Source organism: Poecilia latipinna, unplaced genomic scaffold (genome assembly GCF_001443285.1).
Source record: "Poecilia latipinna isolate Pla-1442-1.1 unplaced genomic scaffold, P_latipinna-1.0 Scaffold1703, whole genome shotgun sequence".
In the NCBI taxonomy this organism is placed as follows: domain Eukaryota; kingdom Metazoa; phylum Chordata; class Actinopteri; order Cyprinodontiformes; family Poeciliidae; genus Poecilia; species Poecilia latipinna.
Genome location: NW_015114319.1, coordinates 94,053 through 98,685, shown reverse-complemented (window position 1 = coordinate 98,685; position 4,633 = coordinate 94,053). Strand labels below are relative to the sequence as shown.

General features: G+C 42.3%; 9 non-coding genes across 9 annotated transcripts; 6 read left to right on the top strand and 3 right to left on the bottom strand.

Annotated features, from left to right (window-relative positions):
- The first annotated feature begins 1,215 nt into the window (after positions 1-1,215).
- On the top strand, positions 1,216-1,288 carry trnam-cau (transfer RNA methionine (anticodon CAU)). The gene has a single exon. It is a non-coding gene; the product is annotated as a tRNA-Met (tRNA).
- An 858-nt stretch (positions 1,289-2,146) lies between these two features.
- trnak-cuu (transfer RNA lysine (anticodon CUU)) lies at positions 2,147-2,219 on the top strand. Its single transcript has one exon. It is a non-coding gene; the product is annotated as a tRNA-Lys (tRNA).
- Positions 2,220-2,305: 86 nt separating this feature from the next.
- Positions 2,306-2,376, top strand: trnag-gcc (transfer RNA glycine (anticodon GCC)). Its single transcript has one exon. It is a non-coding gene; the product is annotated as a tRNA-Gly (tRNA).
- Positions 2,377-2,658: 282 nt separating this feature from the next.
- On the bottom strand, positions 2,659-2,730 carry trnad-guc (transfer RNA aspartic acid (anticodon GUC)). Its single transcript has one exon. It is a non-coding gene; the product is annotated as a tRNA-Asp (tRNA).
- Positions 2,731-2,839: 109 nt separating this feature from the next.
- trnag-gcc (transfer RNA glycine (anticodon GCC)) lies at positions 2,840-2,910 on the top strand. Its single transcript has one exon. It is a non-coding gene; the product is annotated as a tRNA-Gly (tRNA).
- Positions 2,911-3,288: 378 nt separating this feature from the next.
- Positions 3,289-3,360, bottom strand: trnad-guc (transfer RNA aspartic acid (anticodon GUC)). Its single transcript has one exon. It is a non-coding gene; the product is annotated as a tRNA-Asp (tRNA).
- Positions 3,361-3,878: 518 nt separating this feature from the next.
- On the top strand, positions 3,879-3,949 carry trnag-gcc (transfer RNA glycine (anticodon GCC)). The gene has a single exon. It is a non-coding gene; the product is annotated as a tRNA-Gly (tRNA).
- An 83-nt stretch (positions 3,950-4,032) lies between these two features.
- Positions 4,033-4,104, bottom strand: trnad-guc (transfer RNA aspartic acid (anticodon GUC)). Its single transcript has one exon. It is a non-coding gene; the product is annotated as a tRNA-Asp (tRNA).
- A 283-nt stretch (positions 4,105-4,387) lies between these two features.
- Positions 4,388-4,458, top strand: trnag-gcc (transfer RNA glycine (anticodon GCC)). Its single transcript has one exon. It is a non-coding gene; the product is annotated as a tRNA-Gly (tRNA).
- The last annotated feature ends 175 nt before the right edge of the window (positions 4,459-4,633 follow it).

The following is a 4,633-nucleotide window of genomic DNA, read 5'->3' as shown; positions in this document are numbered from 1 at the left end:
ATTTTTTATTTATTTTTTGTCAGATGGTGATGACAACGTTCTAGGTCAGGTCGATTAAAAATTTAATTTCTTAAAAACATGTTGCAACTGGGAGCTCCTAAACATTATTTTTCATATTTGCATACATAAGGTTGAGAAATAACAAAAAAAATTATGGGAAAATTAAAACCCATTTTGTCCCTATTCTCAAGAATCACTGGAATATTTTTTGAGAAAGAATTTAATATTTATTGGATATTTTCATGATTTTATCATTTTTGTTTAAACAACTTAAATTAACAACGGATATATTTTGTGTGTTTAAAAAAAAATACATATAAAGATATAAAACATTAAATTTGCATGTTTCGTCGTGTCACGTGGTCGCGCCATGATATTTTACATGCAGGTCATGTGAACAGGTGTGTTGGCCATGTTTTCAAGCCTCGTGCTGGAAAACTTAGCCTTTATTAGTCTTATTTTCGACAGTTCGGTCAGTTTATGAGTTCCTTAGTTACTTTTTCTTTTTCTTTTTTTTCTTTTTTTTTTTTTTTAGCAAACATGGACGGAGTTTTCCAACTTTTTTGTCGAAAAGGAACCGCATAAGTAAGTTTTATGGCGATCTTCGATGGAACCGCGGGGTGAATCTTCCCTGAGCCCGTTTTGAAGCCGGACTTGAGGATTTTACACTTTTTTTTTGGTGAAAACCACGGACAGACAGAGGATTTATCGGATGCATTCGTGGAGAATGGACATGCATTACTAGCAAATTCACAAGGAAATTGAGTTTTTAGTTGCTTTTGGCCAAAATGACGGTAAGGAACATGCCTTCGTGGGAGGGAAGGCTTGAGGCCCGAAGTTGAAGGAAATAACATGAGAAAACGTGGGCAAGTGCAAAGGTAAGAAACGTTAACTTAATTTCAAATGTGTAGGTGATATAGACATATTAAGAACGTGGTTAAGTTAAATGTCTATACAATTTGTGGGTTTCACTTGCGAGTAGGCCTTGATTTTACATCAAGCAGTGCCTTGCCGCCATCTGGTGGACAGAAAGGTGAACTGCATTAAATTAAAATAATTTATAGGTCCAAGTTTCCTTTTTGTGGGCGTGTTTGTTAACGATTGTGAAGTGTATTCAGGCTGTCTCTGTGTCATATTGGGCTATGAATATTACATAGAGCTACCTTGATACGCACTGCTGCGATCAAAAAGGGATCTATTCTGTGTATGTTTCAGGCCTCGTTGGCGCAGTAGGCAGCGCGTCAGTCTCATAATCTGAAGGTCGTGAGTTCGAGCCTCACACGGGGCATGTTTTTAACCGTTTTTCCTAGTTTTATTTTGGAGTTTGATATAATTTCAACATTTTTATATTTTAATTATCTACGGGGTTTATCTACTGATTGTCACTTAAAGACATACAATTACATCTGTTACGGTGCTCCGATCAGGTTGTTTTGCTACTGATTCCGCTTCCGATCACACATGAAGGCTGATCACTGGCGATCGCCGATCACTGCCGGTCAGCTGGATTGGCTATGAATTTTTCGCTTTAGGTATAAATGCGACTACGTCATCTGGAAAAATTATCTGGAAATAAATTCTCTTAATTTATACAAAAAACATGCACAATACTTGCAGGCACAATGCAGCAGCTTTTCAGTCAAAAGGAAAAGCTGAAAAACATTCAATCAGTAAGATAATAATTAACAGCAAGGTACTCAGTACATAATTATACATGAGTCTCACAACACTGCATATATCAAATAATGTCAAGAAAAAAGGAATCTCATTCAAAACATTTAATGGAGCTTCTAGCATGCTTAACTGTTTAATTTTTTACACAAAAAGTCCACACAATTGTACTGCATGTTACCATTAGCATTACAGCAACCGCCCTCATGGAAATTTATGAGAAACTACTAGCTTGGACCGCTATCATGCCAATCCTAATTTCCATAGACATCAATACAAGCTAGCATGTGTAGATCTGAGTCATAGTTTCATCAAGAAATAAGGTGAACAACATAATTTTGTGACTTACAAACTTATTCTCTGGCATATACACTGTGGAAACTTTCTGATTTTACTTGCACTGATAAAATGAAATGTTTTGAACGTTGCTTCGCTGAGATGTTTTTCAAAAGACGTTCCCAGACTGCAGACATTAGCCCGGCTAGCTCAGTCGGTAGAGCATGAGACTCTTAATCTCAGGGTCGTGGGTTCGAGCCCCACGTTGGGCGCATACTTCTTTTTTCCTGCCCACAATGCTTTCACAGACGGAGTTGTGGGTGTATCACATTGCTTACAGGGCTTTCCTATCCTGTACGCATTGGTGGTTCAGTGGTAGAATTCTCGCCTGCCACGCGGGAGGCCCGGGTTCGATTCCCGGCCAATGCAACATACTTTTCATTTATTCCCAAATTTTGTACCTTTTTCTCAAAATTTTGCTAAAAACTTCAGTGTTTGTCAAATAAGTCAAAGCAGTTTCAAAATCCTAATTAAGCTACTCTCATGCTCAACAGCAGCTTCAAACTAGCATCAAGTTGTTAATGCTGCGCCTGTGAACAATAATTTTGAACCAAATGTTTTTCCCACAATTCTGTCTTGCTGGTATTCATTGTGCTAAAACGGTGAGTAAATAACCTTCCACAACTAAAAAGGAAACAAAAACAAGTTTTACTCCCCGTCGGGGAATCGAACCCCGGTCTCCCGCGTGACAGGCGGGGATACTCACCACTATACTAACGAGGAGATGATGGTTGTTGTAGGCCACGACTGTTATAAAACTCCTGACCTACTACAGCTCACGCGTGTCTATCTGCATGTTTGTCTGCCTGTGGCGGCATTTCCTTTTATGTAAGCATTGGTGGTTCAGTGGTAGAATTCTCGCCTGCCACGCGGGAGGCCCGGGTTCGATTCCCGGCCAATGCAAACTCTTTTATTTATCGGAACTGATGTAATATTTTGTAAAACTATTTGTACTTCCCTGTGGGGAATCAAACCCTGGCCTCCCCCATGACAAGCTGTCGTGTGTTTGCCACAGGCCCTTTTTAATCTGGCCCATTCCAAACAAGTCTCAGGTTGTGGGAGATTCATGGTGGCTGTGATCGGACAGTCATCCTGTCTCGTCACTTTACACGTCTCAGCCAGTAGCCCCCCCCCACTGATTTAAAGAACTCTAATTGTACTGCAACCTTCCCCCGCCACCTAACTGTTTCTTTCAAGCCTTGGGAAAAGTCCTATATCTGTGAAAAAAAGAGAAAAGAATAGCATGAGAGGTATGGGACAGGGAAAAAAAAAAGATATACACTCCCCGTCGGGGAATCGAACCCCGGTCTCCCGCGTGACAGGCGGGGATACTCACCACTATACTAACGAGGAGATGATGTCAATCCATCACCCCAACTGTTTTTAAGATAGGCAATCTGAGGTGAGCGTGAGACATTGCCAAAAGTCGTGCTTTCGCCCAAAATGGTGGCCTTCCTGTTTGATTCACCATAAGAGTCTTTTTCTGGCCAGTCATTGCAGTTGAGCAGGACTCCACCCATTTTATGATTGTAGGATATCCAGCACTGCCACCTTTTAGCTTTCTCAAACAATTCCTACACATTTTCAAGTGTGCCAGAGGCAAGGCCACCATGCATTGGTAACCTACTACAGCATATCCTGCATACCAGTAGGATTTGCAGGTGAAGTGAAATAAAGCAGCACCCAATGATGGAGGGAATAACTCCTACCACAGTCGAGACCAGTAATAGTCAGGATTAGAGAAAATATCTGGGTTAGGCTTGGATTCAGTAAGAAAAATTAAAGACAGTTGACAAGAAGCTCTTCTTGGTGGCAGTACAAGGATGAATGTGTGTGTGTGTGTGGGAGGGAGAGGAAAAACACTCAGCCAGGCATTGGTGGTTCAGTGGTAGAATTCTCGCCTGCCACGCGGGAGGCCCGGGTTCGATTCCCGGCCAATGCACTCCCTTTTTTGCTGACTTGTATGAGGGGTCTTTTATAAAATGAAGAGCAGCGACTGTATGTTGCAAAAGAAAACAGTACACCCTCCCCGTCGGGGAATCGAACCCCGGTCTCCCGCGTGACAGGCGGGGATACTCACCACTATACTAACGAGGAGCTGCGAACAGACCCTACACCCGGTGTTCTCAGGTTCAGCTGAGGCAACGTAGAGGTTATGTGTGGGTTTTGGAGTTGCTAGTTACCACAATACATTGTTTTCTGAAGAGTGATGGGCCTCATAGAGACCAAAGCCCAGTCCTAATATAGTGGATCCCCTTGGTTATGGGTAGGCATGAATGCAGTAACTGAAACGTATGGAAGTCAATACCGAGTCCCCAGTTCAGAGGAAGAACGTGTGTGTGTGTGTGTGTGCGCACAAGGCAGGAGCAAGCTTCTGTACGCATTGGTGGTTCAGTGGTAGAATTCTCGCCTGCCACGCGGGAGGCCCGGGTTCGATTCCCGGCCAATGCACTCTGTTTTTTGTTTACTTGTATGAGATGTCTTATATAAAGAGGGGATAGTCATCACTATACTAACGAGGAGTTACCACCAGCCCCTACACCCAAGCATAGGGTGTATGTTGCAGAAAAAAAAAAGCTGTATTTTCCACGTCGGGGAATTGAAGCCCGGTCTCCCGCGCAGCAGC